This window comes from Danio rerio, chromosome 8 (assembly GCF_052040795.2).
Source record: "Danio rerio strain M-AB ecotype USA chromosome 8, GRCz13ab, whole genome shotgun sequence".
In the NCBI taxonomy this organism is placed as follows: domain Eukaryota; kingdom Metazoa; phylum Chordata; class Actinopteri; order Cypriniformes; family Danionidae; genus Danio; species Danio rerio.
The window spans coordinates 44,074,825-44,097,915 of NC_141028.1; positions in this window are offsets into that span (position 1 = coordinate 44,074,825).

A 23,091-nucleotide genomic window follows, 5' to 3' on the forward strand; every position below is an offset into this window, starting at 1 on the left:
CTCAGCCAGCAGAGAGGTCAAATCACAGTAATGCAAACTCAGTCAGAGACATAGATTTTCACTTGCAACTTGCTTTAACATGTTTAAGAGTGCATGAAATGTTGTCTAAAACAAAAAAGAATGATGCATTTTATGCCTGGATCTGGTTTTATTACATTCTGAATTGGACGTTGAAAATGAGCTTATCTCAGCCAGCAGAGAGGTCAAATCACAGTAATGCAAACTCAGTCAGAGACATAGATTTTCACTTGCAACTTGCTTTAACATGTTTAACAGTGCATGAAATGTTGTCTAAAACAAAAAAGAATGATGCATTTTATAGCTGGATCAGGTTTTATTACATTCTGAATTGGACGTTGAAAATGAGCTTATCTCAGCCAGCAGAGAGGTCAAATCACAGTAATGCAAACTCAGTCAGAGACATAGATTTTCACTTGCAACTTGCTTTAACATGTTTAACAGTGCATGAAATGTTGTCTAAAACAAAAAAGAATGATGCATTTTATGGCTGGATCTGTTTTTATCACTTTTTGAATTGGACGTTGAAAATGAGCTTATCTCAGCCAGCAGAGAGGTCAAATCACAGTAATGCAAACTCAGTCAGAGACATAGATTTTCACCTGCAACTTGCTTTAACATGTTTAACAGTGCATGAAATGTTGTCTAAAACAAAAAAGAATGATGCATTTTATGGCTAGATCTGGTTTTATTACATTCTGAATTGGACGTTGAAAATGAGCTTATCTCAGCCAGCAGAGAGGTCAAATCACAGTAATGCAAACTCAGTCAGAGACATAGATTTTCACTTGCAACTTGCTTTAACATGTTTAACAGTGCATGAAATGTTGTCTAAAACAAAAAAGAATGATGCATTTTATGGCTGGATCTGGTTTTATTACATTCTGAATTGGACGTTGAAAATGAGCTTATCTCAGCCAGCAGAGAGGTCAAATCACAGTAATGCAAACTCAGTCAGAGACATAGATTTTCACTTGCAACTTGCTTTAACATGTTTAACAGTGCATGAAATGTTGTCTAAAACAAAAAAAGAATGATGCATTTTATGGCTGGATCTGTTTTTATCACTTTCTGAATTGGACGTTGAAAATGAGCTTATCTCAGCCAGCAGAGAGGTCAAATCACAGTAATGCAAACTCAGTCAGAGACATAGATTTTCACTTGCAACTTGCTTTAACATGTTTAAGAGTGCATGAAATGTTGTCTAAAACAAAAAAGAATGATGCATTTTATGCCTGGATCTGGTTTTATTACATTCTGAATTGGACGTTGAAAATGAGCTTATCTCAGCCAGCAGAGAGGTCAAATCACAGTAATGCAAACTCAGTCAGAGACATAGATTTTCACTTGCAACCTGCTTTAACATGTTTAACAGTGCATGAAATGTTGTCTAAAACAAAAAAGAATGATGCATTTTATAGCTGGATCAGGTTTTATTACATTCTGAATTGGACGTTGAAAATGAGCTTATCTCAGCCAGCAGAGAGGTCAAATCACAGTAATGCAAACTCAGTCAGAGACATAGATTTTCACTTGCAACTTGCTTTAACATGTTTAACAGTGCATGAAATGTTGTCTAAAACAAAAAAGAATGATGCATTTTATGGCTGGATCTGTTTTTATCACTTTTTGAATTGGACGTTGAAAATGAGCTTATCTCAGCCAGCAGAGAGGTCAAATCACAGTAATGCAAACTCAGTCAGAGACATAGATTTTCACCTGCAACTTGCTTTAACATGTTTAACAGTGCATGAAATGTCTAAAACAAAAAAGAATGATGCATTTTATAGCTGGATCAGGTTTCATTACATTCTGAATTGGACGTTGAAAATGAGCTTATCTCAGCCAGCAGAGAGGTCAAATCACAGTATTGCAAACTCAGTCAGAGACATAGATTTTCACTTGCAACTTGCTTTAACATGTTAAACAGTGCATGAAATGTTGTCTAAAACAAAATAGAATGATGCATTTTATGGCTGGATCTGTTTTTATCACTTTCTGAATTGGACGTTGAAAATGAGCTTATCTCAGCCAGCAGATAGGTCAAATCACAGTAATGCAAACTCAGTCAGAGACATAGATTTTCACTTGCAACTTGCTTTAACATGTTTAACAGTGCATGAAATGTTGTCTAAAACAAAAAAGAATGATGCATTTTATGGCTGGATCTGGTTTTATTACATTCTGAATTGGACGTTGAAAATGAGCTTATCTCAGCCAGCAGAGAGGTCAAATCACATTAATGCAAACTCAGTCAGAGACATAGATTTTCACTTGCAACTTGCTTTAACATGTTTAACAGTGCATGAAATGTTGTCTAAAACAAAAAAGAATGATGCATTTTATAGCTGGATCAGCTTTTATTACATTCTGAATTGGACGTTGAAAATGAGCTTATCTCAGCCAGCAGAGAGGTCAAATCACAGTAATGCAAACTCAGTCAGAGACATAGATTTTCACTTGCAACTTGCTTTAACATGTTTAACAGTGCATGAAATGTTGTCTAAAACAAAAAAAGAATGATGCATTTTATGGCTGGATCTGTTTTTATCACTTTCTGAATTGGACGTTGAAAATGAGCTTATCTCAGCCAGCAGAGAGGTCAAATCACAGTAATGCAAACTCAGTCAGAGACATAGATTTTCACTTGCAACTTGCTTTAACATGTTTAAGAGTGCATGAAATGTTGTCTAAAACAAAAAAAGAATGATGCATTTTATGGCTGGATCTGGTTTTATTACATTCTGAATTGGATGTTGAAAATGAGCTTATCTCAGCCAGCAGAGTGGTCAAATCACAGTAATGCAAACTCAGTCAGAGACATAGATTTTCACTTGCAACTTGCTTTAACATGTTTAACAGTGCATGAAATGTTGTCTAAAACAACAAAGATTGATGCATTTTATGCCTGGATCTGGTTTTATTACATTCTGAATTGGACGTTGAAAATGAGCTTATCTCAGCCAGCAGAGAGGTCAAATCACAGTAATGCAAACTCAGTCAGAGACATAGATTTTCACTTGCAACTTGCTTTAACATGTTTAACAGTGCATGAAATGTTGTCTAAAACAAAAAAGAATGATGCATTTTATAGCTGGATCAGGTTTTATTACATTCTGAATTGGACGTTGAAAATGAGCTTATCTCAGCCAGCAGAGAGGTCAAATCACAGTAATGCAAACTCAGTCAGAGACATAGATTTTCACTTGCAACTTGCTTTAACATGTTTAACAGTGCATGAAATGTTGTCTAAAACAAAAAAGAATGATGCATTTTATGGCTGGATCTGTTTTTATCACTTTTTGAATTGGACGTTGAAAATGAGCTTATCTCAGCCAGCAGAGAGGTCAAATCACAGTAATGCAAACTCAGTCAGAGACATAGATTTTCACTTGCAACTTGCTTTAACATGTTTAACAGTGCATGAAATGTTGTCTAAAACAAAAAAGAATGATGCATTTTATGGCTGGATCTGTTTTTATCACTTTCTGAATTGGACGTTGAAAATGAGCTTATCTCAGCCAGCAGATAGGTCAAATCACAGTAATGCAAACTCAGTCAGAGACATAGATTTTCACTTGCAACTTGCTTTAACATGTTTAACAGTGCATGAAATGTTGTCTAAAACAAAAAAGAATGATGCATTTTATGGCTGGATCTGGTTTTATTACATTCTGAATTGGACGTTGAAAATGAGCTTATCTCAGCCAGCAGAGAGGTCAAATCACAGTAATGCAAACTCAGTCAGAGACATAGATTTTCACTTGCAACTTGCTTTAACATGTTTAAGAGTGCATGAAATGTTGTCTAAAACAAAAAAGAATGATGCATTTTATGGCTGGATCTGGTTTTATTACATTCTGAATTTTACGTTGAAAATGAGCTTATCTCAGCCAGCAGAGAGGTCAAATCACAGTAATGCAAACTCAGTCAGAGACATAGATTTTCACTTGCAACTTGCTTTAACATGTTTAACAGTGCATGAAATGTTGTCTAAAACAAAAAAGATTGATGCATTTTATGCCTGGATCTGGTTTTATTACATTCTGAATTGGACGTTGAAAATGAGCTTATCTCAGCCAGAAGAGAGGTCAAATCACAGTAATGCAAACTCAGTCAGAGACATAGATTTTCACTTGCAACTTGCTTTAACATGTTTAACAGTGCATGAAATGTTGTCTAAAACAAAAAAGAATGATGCATTTTATAGCTGGATCAGGTTTTATTACATTCTGAATTGGACGTTGAAAATGAGCTTATCTCAGCCAGCAGAGAGGTCAAATCACAGTAATGCAAACTCAGTCAGAGACATAGATTTTCACTTGCAACTTGCTTTAACATGTTTAACAGTGCATGAAATGTTGTCTAAAACAAAAAAGAATGATGCATTTTATGGCTGGATCTGTTTTTATCACTTTTTGAATTGGACGTTGAAAATGAGCTTATCTCAGCCAGCAGATAGGTCAAATCACAGTAATGCAAACTCAGTCAGAGACATAGATTTTCACTTGCAACTTGCTTTAACATGTTTAACAGTGCATGAAATGTTGTCTAAAACAAAAAAGAATGATGCATTTTATGGCTGGATCTGTTTTTATCACTTTCTGAATTGGACGTTGAAAATGAGCTTATCTCAGCCAGCAGAGAGGTCAAATCACAGTAATGCAAACTCAGTCAGAGACATAGATTTTCACTTGCAACTTGCTTTAACATGTTTAACAGTGCATGAAATGTTGTCTAAAACAAAAAAGAATGATGCATTTTATAGCTGGATCAGCTTTTATTACATTCTGAATTGGACGTTGAAAATGAGCTTATCTCAGCCAGCAGAGAGGTCAAATCACAGTAATGCAAACTCAGTCAGAGACATAGATTTTCACTTGCAACTTGCTTTAACATGTTTAACAGTGCATGAAATGTTGTCTAAAACAAAAAAAGAATGATGCATTTTATGGCTGGATCTGTTTTTATCACTTTCTGAATTGGACGTTGAAAATGAGCTTATCTCAGCCAGCAGAGAGGTCAAATCACAGTAATGCAAACTCAGTCAGAGACATAGATTTTCACTTGCAACTTGCTTTAACATGTTTAACAGTGCATGAAATGTTGTCTAAAACAAAAAAGAATGATGCATTTTATAGCTGGATCAGGTTTTATTACATTCTGAATTGGACGTTGAAAATGAGCTTATCTCAGCCAGCAGAGAGGTCAAATCACAGTAATGCAAACTCAGTCAGAGACATAGATTTTCACTTGCAACTTGCTTTAACATGTTTAACAGTGCATGAAATGTTGTCTAAAACAAAAAAGAATGATGCATTTTATAGCTGGATCAGCTTTTATTACATTCTGAATTGGACGTTGAAAATGAGCTTATCTCAGCCAGCAGAGAGGTCAAATCACAGTAATGCAAACTCAGTCAGAGACATAGATTTTCACTTGCAACTTGCTTTAACATGTTTAACAGTGCATGAAATGTTGTCTAAAACAAAAAAAGAATGATGCATTTTATGGCTGGATCTGTTTTTATCACTTTCTGAATTGGACGTTGAAAATGAGCTTATCTCAGCCAGCAGAGAGGTCAAATCACAGTAATGCAAACTCAGTCAGAGACATAGATTTTCACTTGCAACTTGCTTTAACATGTTTAACAGTGCATGAAATGTTGTCTAAAACAAAAAAGAATGATGCATTTTATAGCTGGATCAGGTTTTATTACATTCTGAATTGGACGTTGAAAATGAGCTTATCTCAGCCAGCAGAGAGGTCAAATCACAGTAATGCAAACTCAGTCAGAGACATAGATTTTCACTTGCAACTTGCTTTAACATGTTTAACAGTGCATGAAATGTTGTCTAAAACAAAAAAGAATGATGCATTTTATGGCTGGATCTGTTTTTATCACTTTCTGAATTGGACGTTGAAAATGAGCTTATCTCAGCCAGCAGATAGGTCAAATCACAGTAATGCAAACTCAATCAGAGACATAGATTTTCACTTGCAACTTGCTTTAACATGTTTAACAGTGCATGAAATGTTGTCTAAAACAAAAAAGAATAATGCATTTTATAGCTGGATCAGGTTTTATTACATTCTGAATTGGACGTTGAAAATGAGCTTATCTCAGCCAGCAGAGAGGTCAAATCACAGTAATGCAAACTCAGTCAGAGACATAGATTTTCACTTGCAACTTGCTTTAACATGTTTAACAGTGCATGAAATGTTGTCTAAAACAAAAAAGAATGATGCATTTTATAGCTGGATCAGGTTTTATTACATTCTGAATTGGACGTTGAAAATGAGCTTATCTCAGCCAGCAGAGAGGTCAAATCACAGTAATGCAAACTCAGTCAGAGACATAGATTTTCACTTGCAACTTGCTTTAACATGTTTAACAGTGCATGAATTGTTGTCTAAAACAAAAAAGAATGATGCATTTTATGGCTGGATCTGGTTTTATTACATTCTGAATTGGACGTTGAAAATGAGCTTATCTCAGCCAGCAGAGAGGTCAAATCACAGTAATACAAACTCAGTCAGAGACATAGATTTTCACTTGCAACTTGCTTTAACATGTTTAACAGTGCATGAAATGTTGTCTAAAACAAAAAAGAATGATGCATTTTATAGCTGGATCAGGTTTTATTATATTCTGAATTGGACGTTGAAAATGAGCTTATCTCAGCCAGCAGAGAGGTCAAATCACAGTAATGCAAACTCAGTCAGAGACATAGATTTTCACTTGCAACTTGCTTTAACATGTTTAACAGTGCATGAAATGTTGTCTAAAACAAAAAAGAATGATGCATTTTAAGCTGGATCAGGTTTTATTACATTCTGAATTGGACGTTGAAAATGAGCTTATCTCAGCCAGCAGAGAGGTCAAATCACAGTAATGCAAACTCAGTCAGAGACATAGATTTTCACTTGCAACTTGCTTTAACATGTTTAACAGTGCATGAAATGTTGTCTAAAACAAAAAAGAATGATGCATTTTATGGCTGGATCTGTTTTTATCACTTTTTGAATTGGACGTTGAAAATGAGCTTATCTCAGCCAGCAGATAGGTCAAATCACAGTAATGCAAACTCAGTCAGAGACATAGATTTTCACTTGCAACTTGCTTTAACATGTTTAACAGTGCATGAAATGTTGTCTAAAACAAAAAAGAATGATGCATTTTATGGCTGGATCTGGTTTTATTACATTCTGAATTGGACGTTGAAAATGAGCTTATCTCAGCCAGCAGAGAGGTCAAATCACAGTAATACAAACTCAGTCAGAGACATAGATTTTCACTTGCAACTTGCTTTAACATGTTTAACAGTGCATGAAATGTTGTCTAAAACAAAAAAGAATGATGCATTTTATAGCTGGATCAGGTTTTATTATATTCTGAATTGGACGTTGAAAATGAGCTTATCTCAGCCAGCAGAGAGGTCAAATCACAGTAATGCAAACTCAGTCAGAGACATAGATTTTCACTTGCAACTTGCTTTAACATGTTTAACAGTGCATGAAATGTTGTCTAAAACAAAAAAGAATGATGCATTTTAAGCTGGATCAGGTTTTATTACATTCTGAATTGGACGTTGAAAATGAGCTTATCTCAGCCAGCAGAGAGGTCAAATCACAGTAATGCAAACTCAGTCAGAGACATAGATTTTCACTTGCAACTTGCTTTAACATGTTTAACAGTGCATGAAATGTTGTCTAAAACAAAAAAGAATGATCCATTTTATGGCTGGATCTGTTTTTATCACTTTCTGAATTGGACGTTGAAAATGAGCTTATCTCAGCCAGCAGAGAGGTCAAATCACAGTAATGCAAACTCAGTCAGAGACATAGATTTTCACTTGCAACTTGCTTTAACATGTTTAACAGTGCATGAAATTTGTCTAAAAAAAAAAAGAATGATGCATTTTATGGCTGGATCTGGTTTTATTACATTCTGACTTGGACGTTGAAAATGAGCTTATCTCAGCCAGCAGAGAGGTCAAATCACAGTAATGCAAACTCAGTCAGAGACATAGATTTTCACTTGCAACTTGCTTTAACATGTTTAACAGTGCATGAAATGTTGTCTAAAACAAAAAAGAATGATGCATTTTATGGCTGGATCTGGTTTTATCACTTTCTGAATTGGACGTTGAAAATGAGCTTATCTCAGCCAGCAGAGAGGTCAAATCACAGTAATGCAAACTCAGTCAGAGACATAGATTTTCACTTGCAACTTGCTTTAACATGTTTAACAGTGCATGAAATGTTGTCTAAAACAAAAAAGAATGATGCATTTTATGGCTGGATCTGGTTTTATTACATTCTGAATTGGACGTTGAAAATGAGTTTATCTCAGCCAGCAGAGAGGTCAAATCACAGTAATGCAAACTCAGTCAGAGACATAGATTTTCACTTGCAACTTGCTTTAACATGTTTAACAGTGCATGAAATGTTGTCTAAAACAAAAAAGAATGATCCATTTTATGGCTGGATCTGTTTTTATCACTTTCTGAATTGGACGTTGAAAATGAGCTTATCTCAGCCAGCAGAGAGGTCAAATCACAGTAATGCAAACTCAGTCAGAGACATAGATGTTCACTTGCAACTTGCTTTAACATGTTTAACAGTGCATGAAATGTTGTCTAAAACAAAAAAGAATGATGCATTTTATAGCTGGATCAGGTTTTATTACATTCTGAATTGGACGTTGAAAATGAGCTTATCTCAGCCAGCAGAGAGGTCAAATCACAGTAATGCAAACTCAGTCAGAGACATAGATTTTCACTTGCAACTTGCTTTAACATGTTTAACAGTGCATGAAATGTTGTCTAAAACAAAAAAGAATGATGCATTTTATGGCTGGATCTGGTTTTATTACATTCTGAATTGGACGTTGAAAATGAGCTTATCTCAGCCAGCAGAGAGGTCAAATCACAGTAATGCAAACTCAGTCAGAGACATAGATTTTCACTTGCAACTTGCTTTAACATGTTTAACAGTGCATGAAATGTTGTCTAAAACAAAAAAGAATGATGCATTTTAAGCTGGATCAGGTTTTATTACATTCTGAATTGGACGTTGAAAATGAGCTTATCTCAGCCAGCAGAGAGGTCAAATCACAGTAATGCAAACTCAGTCAGAGACATAGACTTTCACTTGCAACTTGCTTTAACATGTTTAACAGTGCATGAAATGTTGTCTAAAACAAAAAAGAATGATGCATTTTATGGCTGGATCTGGTTTTATTACATTCTGAATTGGACGTTGAAAATGAGCTTATCTCAGCCAGCAGAGAGGTCAAATCACAGTAATGCAAACTCAGTCAGAGACATAGATTTTCACTTGCAACTTGCTTTAACATGTTTAACAGTGCATGAAATGTTGTCTAAAACAAAAAAGATTGATGCATTTTATAGCTGGATCAGGTTTTATTATATTCTGAATTGGACGTTGAAAATGAGCTTATCTCAGCCAGCAGAGAGGTCAAATCACAGTAATGCAAACTCAGTCAGAGACATAGATTTTCACTTGCAACTTGCTTTAACATGTTTAACAGTGCATGAAATGTTGTCTAAAACAAAAAAGAATGATGCATTTTATGGCTGGATCTGGTTTTATTACATTCTGAATTCGACGTTGAAAATGAGCTTATCTCAGCCAGCAGAGAGGTCAAATCACAGTAATGCAAACTCAGTCAGAGACATATATTTTCACTTGCAACTTGCTTTAACATGTTTAACAGTGCATGAAATGTTGTCTAAAACAAAAAAGAATGATGCATTTTATAGCTGGATCTGTTTTTATCACTTTCTGAATTGGACGTTGAAAATGAGCTTATCTCAGCCAGCAGAGAGGTCAAATCACAGTAATGCAAACTCAGTCAGAGACATAGATTTTCACTTGCAACTTGCTTTAACATGTTTAACAGTGCATGAAATGTTGTCTAAAACAAAAAAGAATGATGCATTTTATGGCTGGATCTGGTTTTATTACATTCTGAATTGGACGTTGAAAATGAGCTTATCTCAGCCAGCAGAGAGGTCAAATCACAGTAATGCAAACTCAGTCAGAGACATAGATTTTCACTTGCAACTTGCTTTAACATGTTTAACAGTGCATGAAATGTTGTCTAAAACAAAAAAGAATGATGCATTTTATGGCTGGATCTGTTTTTATCACTTTCTGAATTGGACGTTGAAAATGAGCTTATCTCAGCCAGCAGAGAGGTCAAATCACAGTAATGCAAACTCAGTCAGAGACATAGATTTTCACTTGCAACTTGCTTTAACATGTTTAACAGTGCATGAAATGTTGTCTAAAACAAAAAAGAATGATGCATTTTATGGCTGGATCTGTTTTTATCACTTTTTGAATTGGACGTTGAAAATGAGCTTATCTCAGCCAGCAGAGAGGTCAAATCACAGTAATGCAAACTCAGTCAGAGACATAGATTTTCACTTGCAACTTGCTTTAACATGTTTAACAGTGCATGAAATGTTGTCTAAAACAAAAAAGAATGATGCATTTTATGGCTGGATCTGTTTTTATCACTTTCTGAATTGGACGTTGAAAATGAGCTTATCTCAGCCAGAAGATAGGTCAAATCACAGTAATGCAAACTCAGTCAGAGACATAGATTTTCACTTGCAACTTGCTTTAACATGTTTAACAGTGCATGAAATGTTGTCTAAAACAAAAAAGAATGATGCATTTTATGGCTGGATCTGGTTTTATTACATTCTGAATTGGACGTTGAAAATGAGCTTATCTCAGCCAGCAGAGAGGTCAAATCACAGTAATGCAAACTCAGTCAGAGACATAGATTTTCACTTGCAACTTGCTTTAACATGTTTAACAGTGCATGAAATGTTGTCTAAAACAAAAAAGAATGATGCATTTTATAGCTGGATCAGCTTTTTTTACATTCTGAATTGGACGTTGAAAATGAGCTTATCTCAGCCAGCAGAGAGGTCAAATCACAGTAATGCAAACTCAGTCAGAGACATAGATTTTCACTTGCAACTTGCTTTAACATGTTTAACAGTGCATGAAATGTTGTCTAAAACAAAAAAAGAATGATGCATTTTATGGCTGGATCTGTTTTTATCACTTTCTGAATTGGACGTTGAAAATGAGCTTATCTCAGCCAGCAGAGAGGTCAAATCACAGTAATGCAAACTCAGTCAGAGACATAGATTTTCACTTGCAACTTGCTTTAACATGTTTAAGAGTGCATGAAATGTTGTCTAAAACAAAAAAGAATGATGCATTTTATGGCTGGATCTGGTTTTATTACATTCTGAATTGGACGTTGAAAATGAGCTTATCTCAGCCAGCAGAGAGGTCAAATCACAGTAATGCAAACTCAGTCAGAGACATAGATTTTCACTTGCAACTTGCTTTAACATGTTTAACAGTGCATGAAATGTTGTCTAAAACAAAAAAGATTGATGCATTTTATGCCTGGATCTGGTTTTATTACATTCTGAATTGGACGTTGAAAATGAGCTTATCTCAGCCAGCAGAGAGGTCAAATCACAGTAATGCAAACTCAGTCAGAGACATAGATTTTCACTTGCAACTTGCTTTAACATGTTTAACAGTGCATGAAATGTTGTCTAAAACAAAAAAGAATGATGCATTTTATAGCTGGATCAGGTTTTATTACATTCTGAATTGGACGTTGAAAATGAGCTTATCTCAGCCAGCAGAGAGGTCAAATCACAGTAATGCAAACTCAGTCAGAGACATAGATTTTCACTTGCAACTTGCTTTAACATGTTTAACAGTGCATGAAATGTTGTCTAAAACAAAAAAGAATGATGCATTTTATGGCTGGATCTGTTTTTATCACTTTTTGAATTGGACGTTGAAAATGAGCTTATCTCAGCCAGCAGAGAGGTCAAATCACAGTAATGCAAACTCAGTCAGAGACATAGATTTTCACTTGCAACTTGCTTTAACATGTTTAACAGTGCATGAAATGTTGTCTAAAACAAAAAAGAATGATGCATTTTATGGCTGGATCTGTTTTTATCACTTTCTGAATTGGACGTTGAAAATGAGCTTATCTCAGCCAGCAGAGAGGTCAAATCACAGTAATGCAAACTCAGTCAGAGACATAGATTTTCACTTGCAACTTGCTTTAACATGTTTAACAGTGCATGAAATGTTGTCTAAAACAAAAAAGAATGATGCATTTTATGGCTGGATCTGGTTTTATTACATTCTGAATTGGACGTTGAAAATGAGCTTATCTCAGCCAGCAGAGAGGTCAAATCACAGTAATACAAACTCAGTCAGAGACATAGATTTTCACTTGCAACTTGCTTTAACATGTTTAACAGTGCATGAAATGTTGTCTAAAACAAAAAAGAATGATGCATTTTATAGCTGGATCTGGTTTTATTACATTCTGAATTGGACGTTGAAAATGAGCTTATCTCAGCCAGCAGAGAGGTCAAATCACAGTAATGCAAACTCAGTCAGAGACATAGATTTTCACTTGCAACTTGCTTTAACATGTTTAACAGTGCATGAAATGTTGTCTAAAACAAAAAAGAATGATGCATTTTATGGCTGGATCTGGTTTTATTACATTCTGAATTGGACGTTGAAAATGAGCTTATCTCAGCCAGCAGAGAGGACAAATCACAGTAATACAAACTCAGTCAGAGACATAGATTTTCACTTGCAACTTGCTTTAACATGTTTAACAGTGCATGAAATGTTGTCTAAAACAAAAAAGAATGATGCATTTTATAGCTGGATCAGGTTTTATTATATTCTGAATTGGACGTTGAAAATGAGCTTATCTCAGCCAGCAGAGAGGTCAAATCACAGTAATGCAAACTCAGTCAGAGACATAGATTTTCACTTGCAACTTGCTTTAACATGTTTAACAGTGCATGAAATGTTGTCTAAAACAAAAAAGAATGATGCATTTTAAGCTGGATCAGGTTTTATTACATTCTGAATTGGACGTTGAAAATGAGCTTATCTCAGCCAGCAGAGAGGTCAAATCACAGTAATGCAAACTCATTCAGAGACATAGATTTTCACTTGCAACTTGCTTTAACATGTTTAACAGTGCATGAAATGTTGTCTAAAACAAAAAAGAATGATCCATTTTATGGCTGGATCTGTTTTTATCACTTTCTGAATTGGACGTTGAAAATGAGCTTATCTCAGCCAGCAGAGAGGTCAAATCACAGTAATGCAAACTCAGTCAGAGACATAGATTTTCACTTGCAACTTGCTTTAACATGTTTAACAGTGCATGAAATGTTGTCTTAAATAAAAAAGAATGATGCATTTTATGGCTGGATCAGGTTTTATTATATTCTGAATTGGACGTTGAAAATGAGCTTATCTCAGCCAGCAGAGAGGTCAAATCACAGTAATGCAAACTCAGTCAGAGACATAGATTTTCACTTGCAACTTGCTTTAACATGTTTAACAGTGCATGAAATGTTGTCTAAAACAAAAAAGAATGATGCATTTTATAGCTGGATCAGGTTTTATTATATTCTGAATTGGACGTTGAAAATGAGCTTATCTCAGCCAGCAGAGAGGTCAAATCACAGTAATGCAAACTCAGTCAGAGACATAGATTTTCACTTGCAACTTGCTTTAACATGTTTAACAGTGCATGAAATGTTGTCTAAAACAAAAAAGAATGATGCATTTTAAGCTGGATCAGGTTTTATTACATTCTGAATTGGACGTTGAAAATGAGCTTATCTCAGCCAGCAGAGAGGTCAAATCACAGTAATGCAAACTCAGTCAGAGACATAGATTTTCACTTGCAACTTGCTTTAACATGTTTAACAGTGCATGAAATGTTGTCTAAAACAAAAAAGAATGATCCATTTTATGGCTGGATCTGTTTTTATCACTTTCTGAATTGGACGTTGAAAATGAGCTTATCTCAGCCAGCAGAGAGGTCAAATCACAGTAATGCAAACTCAGTCAGAGACATAGATTTTCACTTGCAACTTGCTTTAACATGTTTAACAGTGCATGAAATGTTGTCTAAAATAAAAAAGAATGATGCATTTTATGGCTGGATCAGGTTTTATTATATTCTGAATTGGACGTTGAAAATGAGCTTATCTCAGCCAGCAGAGAGGTCAAATCACAGTAATGCAAACTCAGTCAGAGACATAGATTTTCACTTGCAACTTGCTTTAACATGTTTAACAGTGCATGAAATGTTGTCTAAAACAAAAAAGAATGATGCATTTTATAGCTGGATCAGGTTTTATTATATTCTGAATTGGACGTTGAAAATGAGCTTATCTCAGCCAGCAGAGAGGTCAAATCACAGTAATGCAAACTCAGTCAGAAACATAGATTTTCACTTGCAACTTGCTTTAACATGTTTAACAGTGCATGAAATGTTGTCTAAAACAAAAAAGAATGATGCATTTTATGGCTGGATCTGTTTTTATCACTTTCTGAATTGGACGTTGAAAATGAGCTTATCTCAGCCAGCAGAGAGGTCAAATCACAGTAATGCAAACTCAGTCAGAGACATAGATTTTCACTTGCAACTTGCTTTAACATGTTAAACAGTGCATGAAATGTTGTCTAAAACAAAAAAGAATGATGCATTTTATAGCTGGATCAGGTTTTATTACATTCTGAATTGGACGTTGAAAATGAGCTTATCTCAGCCAGCAGAGAGGTCAAATCACAGTAATGCAAACTCAGTCAGAGACATAGATTTTCACTTGCAACTTGCTTTAACATGTTTAACAGTGCATGAAATGTTGTCTAAAACAAAAAAGATTGATGCATTTTATGCCTGGATCTGGTTTTATTACATTCTGAATTGGACGTTGAAAATGAGCTTATCTCAGCCAGCAGAGAGGTCAAATCACAGTAATGCAAACTCAGTCAGAGACATAGATTTTCACTTGCAACTTGCTTTAACATGTTTAACAGTGCATGAAATGTTGTCTAAAACAAAAAAGAATGATGCATTTTATAGCTGGATCAGGTTTTATTACATTCTGAATTGGACGTTGAAAATGAGCTTATCTCAGCCAGCAGAGAGGTCAAATCACAGTAATGCAAACTCAGTCAGAGACATAGATTTTCACTTGCAACTTGCTTTAACATGTTTAACAGTGCATGAAATGTTGTCTAAAACAAAAAAGAATGATGCATTTTATGGCTGGATCTGTTTTTATCACTTTTTGAATTGGACGTTGAAAATGAGCTTATCTCAGCCAGCAGAGAGGTCAAATCACAGTAATGCAAACTCAGTCAGAGACATAGATTTTCACTTGCAACTTGCTTTAACATGTTTAACAGTGCATGAAATGTTGTCTAAAACAAAAAAGAATGATGCATTTTATGGCTGGATCTGTTTTTATCACTTTCTGAATTGGACGTTGAAAATGAGCTTATCTCAGCCAGCAGAGAGGTCAAATCACAGTAATGCAAACTCAGTCAGAGACATAGATTTTCACTTGCAACTTGCTTTAACATGTTTAACAGTGCATGAAATGTTGTCTAAAACAAAAAAGAATGATGCATTTTATAGCTGGATCAGGTTTTATTACATTCTGAATTGGACGTTGAAAATGAGCTTATCTCAGCCAGCAGAGAGGTCAAATCACAGTAATGCAAACTCAGTCAGAGACATAGATTTTCACTTGCAACTTGCTTTAACATGTTTAACAGTGCATGAAATGTTGTCTAAAACAAAAAAGAATGATGCATTTTATGGCTGGATCTGGTTTTATCACTTTCTGAATTGGACGTTGAAAATGAGCTTATCTCAGCCAGCAGAGAGGTCAAATCACAGTAATGCAAACTCAGTCAGAGACATAGATTTTCACTTGCAACTTGCTTTAACATGTTTAACAGTGCATGAAATGTTGTCTAAAACAAAAAAGAATGATGCATTTTATGGCTGGATCTGGTTTTATTACATTCTGAATTGGACGTTGAAAATGAGCTTATCTCAGCCAGCAGAGAGGACAAATCACAGTAATACAAACTCAGTCAGAGACATAGATTTTCACTTGCAACTTGCTTTAACATGTTTAACAGTGCATGAAATGTTGTCTAAAACAAAAAAGAATGAAGCATTTTATAGCTGGATCAGGTTTTATTATATTCTGAATTGGACGTTGAAAATGAGCTTATCTCAGCCAGCAGAGAGGTCAAATCACAGTAATGCAAACTCAGTCAGAGACATAGATTTTCACTTGCAACTTGCTTTAACATGTTTAACAGTGCATGAAATGTTGTCTAAAACAAAAAAGAATGATGCATTTTAAGCTGGATCAGGTTTTATTACATTCTGAATTGGACGTTGAAAATGAGCTTATCTCAGCCAGCAGAGAGGTCAAATCACAGTAATGCAAACTCAGTCAGAGACATAGATTTTCACTTGCAACTTGCTTTAACATGTTTAACAGTGCATGAAATGTTGTCTAAAACAAAAAAGAATGATCCATTTTATGGCTGGATCTGTTTTTATCACTTTCTGAATTGGACGTTGAAAATGAGCTTATCTCAGCCAGCAGAGAGGTCAAATCACAGTAATGCAAACTCAGTCAGAGACATAGATTTTCACTTGCAACTTGCTTTAACATGTTTAACAGTGCATGAAATGTTGTCTAAAATAAAAAAGAATGATGCATTTTATGGCTGGATCAGGTTTTATTATATTCTGAATTGGACGTTGAAAATGAGCTTATCTCAGCCAGCAGAGAGGTCAAATCACAGTAATGCAAACTCAGTCAGAGACATAGATTTTCACTTGCAACTTGCTTTAACATGTTTAACAGTGCATGAAATGTTGTCTAAAACAAAAAAGAATGATGCATTTTATAGCTGGATCAGGTTTTATTATATTCTGAATTGGACGTTGAAAATGAGCTTATCTCAGCCAGCAGAGAGGTCAAATCACAGTAATGCAAACTCAGTCAGAGACATAGATTTTCACTTGCAACTTGCTTTAACATGTTTAACAGTGCATGAAATGTTGTCTAAAACAAAAAAGAATGATGCATTTTATGGCTGGATCTGTTTTTATCACTTTCTGAATTGGACGTTGAAAATGAGCTTATCTCAGCCAGCAGATAGGTCAAATCACAGTAATGCAAACTCAGTCAGAGACATAGATTTTCACTTGCAACTTGCTTTAACATGTTTAACAGTGCATGAAATGTTGTCTAAAACAAAAAAGAATGATGCATTTTATAGCTGGATCAGGTTTTATTATATTCTGAATTGGACGTTGAAAATGAGCTTATCTCAGCCAGCAGAGAGGTCAAATCACAGTAATGCAAACTCAGTCAGAGACATAGATTTTCACTTGCAACTTGCTTTAACATGTTTAACAGTGCATGAAATGTTGTCTAAAACAAAAAAGAATGATGCATTTTAAGCTGGATCAGGTTTTATTACATTCTGAATTGGACGTTGAAAATGAGCTTATCTCAGCCAGCAGAGAGGTCAAATCACAGTAATGCAAACTCAGTCAGAGACATAGATTTTCACTTGCAACTTGCTTTAACATGTTTAACAGTGCATGAAATGTTGTCTAAAACAAAAAAGAATGATCCATTTTATGGCTGGATCTGTTTTTATCACTTTCTGAATTGGACGTTGAAAATGAGCTTATCTCAGCCAGCAGAGAGGTCAAATCACAGTAATGCAAACTCAGTCAGAGACATAGATTTTCACTTGCAACTTGCTTTAACATGTTTAACAGTGCATGAAATGTTGTCTAAAATAAAAAAGAATGATGCATTTTATGGCTGGATCAGGTTTTATTATATTCTGAATTGGACGTTGAAAATGAGCTTATCTCAGCCAGCAGAGAGGTCAAATCACAGTAATGCAAACTCAGTCAGAGACATAGATTTTCACTTGCAACTTGCTTTAACATGTTTAACAGTGGATGAAATGTTGTCTAAAACAAAAAAGAATGATGCATTTTATAGCTGGATCAGGTTTTATTATATTCTGAATTGGACGTTGAAAATGAGCTTATCTCAGCCAGCAGAGAGGTCAAATCACAGTAATGCAAACTCAGTCAGAAACATAGATTTTCACTTGCAACTTGCTTTAACATGTTTAACAGTGCATGAAATGTTGTCTAAAACAAAAAAGAATGATGCATTTTATGGCTGGATCTGTTTTTATCACTTTCTGAATTGGACGTTGAAAATGAGCTTATCTCAGCCAGCAGATAGGTCAAATCACAGTAATGCAAACTCAGTCAGAGACATAGATTTTCACTTGCAACTTGCTTTAACATGTTTAACAGTGCATGAAATGTTGTCTAAAACAAAAAAGAATGATGCATTTTATAGCTGGATCAGGTTTTATTACATTCTGAATTGGACGTTGAAAATGAGCTTATCTCAGCCAGCAGAGAGGTCAAATCACAGTAATGCAAACTCAGTCAGAGACATAGATTTTCACTTGCAACTTGCTTTAACATGTTTAACAGTGCATGAATTGTTGTCTAAAACAAAAAAGAATGATGCATTTTATGGCTGGATCTGGTTTTATTACATTCTGAATTGAACGTTGAAAATGAGCTTATCTCAGCCAGCAGAGAGGTCAAATCACAGTAATGCAAACTCAGTCAGAGACATAGATTTTCACTTGCAACTTGCTTTAACATGTTTAACAGTGCATGAAATGTTGTCTAAAACAAAAAAGAATGATGCATTTTATGGCTGGATCTGGTTTTATTACATTCTGAATTGGACGTTGAAAATGAGCTTATCTCAGCCAGCAGAGAGGTCAAATCACAGTAATGCAAACTCAGTCAGAGACATAGATTTTCACTTGCAACTTGCTTTAACATGTTTAACAGTGCATGAAATGTTGTCTAAAACAAAAAAGAATGATGCATTTTATGGCTGGATCTGGTTTTATTACATTCTGAATTGGACGTTGAAAATGAGCTTATCTCAGCCAGCAGAGAGGACAAATCACAGTAATACAAACTCAGTCAGAGACATAGATTTTCACTTGCAACTTGCTTTAACATGTTTAACAGTGCATGAAATGTTGTCTAAAACAAAAAAGTATGATGCATTTTATAGCTGGATCAGGTTTTATTATATTCTGAATTGGACGTTGAAAATGAGCTTATCTCAGCCAGCAGAGAGGTCAAATCACAGTAATGCAAACTCAGTCAGAGACATAGATTTTCACTTGCAACTTGCTTTAACATGTTTAACAGTGCATGAAATGTTGTCTAAAACAAAAAAGAATGATGCAATTTAAGCTGGATCAGGTTTTATTACATTCTGAATTGGACGTTGAAAATGAGCTTATCTCAGCCAGCAGAGAGGTCAAATCACAGTAATGCAAACTCAGTCAGAGACATAGATTTTCACTTGCAACTTGCTTTAACATGTTTAACAGTGCATGAAATGTTGTCTAAAACAAAAAAGAATGATCCATTTTATGGCTGGATCTGTTTTTATCACTTTCTGAATTGGACGTTGAAAATGAGCTTATCTCAGCCAGCAGAGAGGTCAAATCACAGTAATGCAAACTCAGTCAGAGACATAGATTTTCACTTGCAACTTGCTTTAACATGTTTAACAGTGCATGAAATGTTGTCTAAAACAAAAAAGAATGATGCATTTTATGGCTGGATCAGGTTTTATTATATTCTGAATTGGACGTTGAAAATGAGCTTATCTCAGCCAGCAGAAAGGTCAAATCACAGTAATGCAAACTCAGTCAGAGACATAGATTTTCACTTGCAACTTGCTTTAACATGTTTAACAGTGCATGAAATGTTGTCTAAAACAAAAAAGAATGATGCATTTTATAGCTGGATCAGGTCTTATTATATTCTGAATTGGACGTTGAAAATGAGCTTATCTCAGCCAGCAGAGAGGTCAAATCACAGTAATGCAAACTCAGTCAGAGACATAGATTTTCACTTGCAACTTGCTTTAACATGTTTAACAGTGCATGAAATGTTGTCTAAAACAAAAAAGAATGATGCATTTTATGGCTGGATCTGGTTTTATTACATTCTGAATTGGACGTTGAAAATGAGCTTATCTCAGCCAGCAGAGAGGTCAAATCACAGTAATGCAAACTCAGTCAGAGACATAGATTTTCACTTGCAACTTGCTTTAACATGTATAACAGTGCATGAAATGTTGTCTAAAACAAAAAAGAATGATGCATTTTATGGCTGGATCTGTTTTTATCACTTTCTGAATTGGACGTTGAAAATGAGCTTATCTCAGCCAGCAGATAGGTCAAATCACAGTAATGCAAACTCAGTCAGAGACATAGATTTTCACCTGCAACTTGCTTTAACATGTTTAACAGTGCATGAAATGTTGTCTAAAACAAAAAAGAATGATGCATTTTATGGCTGGATCTGGTTTTATTACATTCTGAATTGGACGTTGAAAATGAGCTTATCTCAGCCAGCAGAGAGGTCAAATCACAGTAATGCAAACTCAGTCAGAGACATAGATTTTCACTTGCAACTTGCTTTAACATGTTTAACAGTGCATGAAATGTTGTCTAAAACAAAAAAGAATGATGCATTTTATGGCTGGATCTGGTTTTATTACATTCTGAATTGGACGTTGAAAATGAGCTTATCTCAGCCAGCAGAGAGGTCAAATCACAGTAATACAAACTCAGTCAGAGACATAGATTTTCACTTGCAACTTGCTTTAACATGTTTAACAGTGCATGAAATGTTGTCTAAAACAAAAAAGAATGATGCATTTTATAGCTGGATCAGGTTTTATTATATTCTGAATTGGACGTTGAAAATGAGCTTATCTCAGCCAGCAGAGAGGTCAAATCACAGTAATGCAAACTCAGTCAGAGACATAGATTTTCACTTGCAACTTGCTTTAACATGTTTAACAGTGCATGAAATGTTGTCTAAAAAAAAAAAAGAATGATGCATTTTATGGCTGGATCTGGTTTTATTACATTCTGACTTGGACGTTGAAAATGAGCTTATCTCAGCCAGCAGAGAGGTCAAATCACAGTAATGCAAACTCAGTCAGAGACATAGATTTTCACTTGCAACTTGCTTTAACATGTTTAACAGTGCATGAAATGTTGTCTAAAACAAAAAAGAATGATGCATTTTATGGCTGGATCTGGTTTTATCACTTTCTGAATTGGACGTTGAAAATGAGCTTATCTCAGCCAGCAGAGAGGTCAAATCACAGTAATGCAAACTCAGTCAGAGACATAGATTTTCACTTGCAACTTGCTTTAACATGTTTAACAGTGCATGAAATGTTGTCTAAAACAAAAAAGAATGATGCATTTTATGGCTGGATCTGGTTTTATTACATTCTGAATTTGACGTTGAAAATGAGTTTATCTCAGCCAGCAGAGAGGTCAAATCACAGTAATGCAAACTCAGTCAGAGACATAGATTTTCACTTGCAACTTGCTTTAACATGTTTAACAGTGCATGAAATGTTGTCTAAAACAAAAAAGAATGATCCATTTTATGGCTGGATCTGTTTTTATCACTTTCTGAATTGGACGTTAAAAATGAGCTTATCTCAGCCAGCAGAGAGGTCAAATCACAGTAATGCAAACTCAGTCAGAGACATAGATTTTCACTTGCAACTTGCTTTAACATGTTTAACAGTGCATGAAATGTTGTCTAAAACAAAAAAGAATGATGCATTTTATAGCTGGATCTGGTTTTATTACATTCTGAATTGGACGTTGAAAATGAGCTTATCTCAGCCAGCAGAGAGGTCAAATCACAGTAATGCAAACTCAGTCAGAGACATAGATTTTCACTTGCAACTTGCTTTAACATGTTTAACAGTGCATGAAATGTTGTCTAAAACAAAAAAGAATGATCCATTTTATGGCTGGATCTGTTTTTATCACTTTCTGAATTGGACGTTGAAAATGAGCTTATCTCAGCCAGCAGAGAGGTCAAATCACAGTAATGCAAACTCAGTCAGAGACATAGATTTTCACTTGCAACTTGCTTTAACATGTTTAACAGTGCATGAAATGTTGTCTAAAACAAAAAAGAATGATGCATTTTATAGCTGGATCAGGTTTTATTACATTCTGAATTGGACGTTGAAAATGAGCTTATCTCAGCCAGCAGAGAGGTCAAATCACAGTAATGCAAACTCAGTCAGAGACATAGATTTTCACTTGCAACTTGCTTTAACATGTTTAACAGTGCATGAATTGTTGTCTAAAACAAAAAAGAATGATGCATTTTATGGCTGGATCTGGTTTTATTACATTCTGAATTGGACGTTGAAAATGAGCTTATCTCAGCCAGCAGAGAGGTCAAATCACAGTAATGCAAACTCAGTCAGAGACATAGATTTTCACTTGCAACTTGCTTTAACATGTTTAACAGTGCATGAAATGTTGTCTAAAACAAAAAAAGAATGATGCATTTTATGGCTGGATCTGTTTTTATCACTTTCTGAATTGGACGTTGAAAATGAGCTTATCTTAGCCAGCAGAGAGGTCAAATCACAGTAATGCAAACTCAGTCAGAGACATAGATTTTCACTTGCAACTTGCTTTAACATGTTTAACAGTGCATGAAATGTTGTCTAAAACAAAAAAGAATGATGCATTTTATAGCTGGATCAGGTTTTATTACATTCTGAATTGGACGTTGAAAATGAGCTTATCTCAGCCAGCAGAGAGGTCAAATCACAGTAATACAAACTCAGTCAGAGACATAGATTTTCACTTGCAACTTGCTTTAACATGTTTAACAGTGCATGAAATGTTGTCTAAAACAAAAAAGAATGATGCATTTTATGGCTGGATCTGGTTTTATTACATTCTGAATTGGACGTTGAAAATGAGCTTATCTCAGCCAGCAGAGAGGTCAAATCACAGTAATGCAAACTCAGTCAGAGACATAGATTTTCACTTGCAACTTGCTTTAACATGTTTAACAGTGCATGAAATGTTGTCTAAAACAAAAAAGAATGATGCATTTTATGGCTGGATCAGGTTTTATTACATTCTGAATTGGACGTTGAAAATGAGCTTATCTCAGCCAGCAGAGAGGACAAATCACAGTAA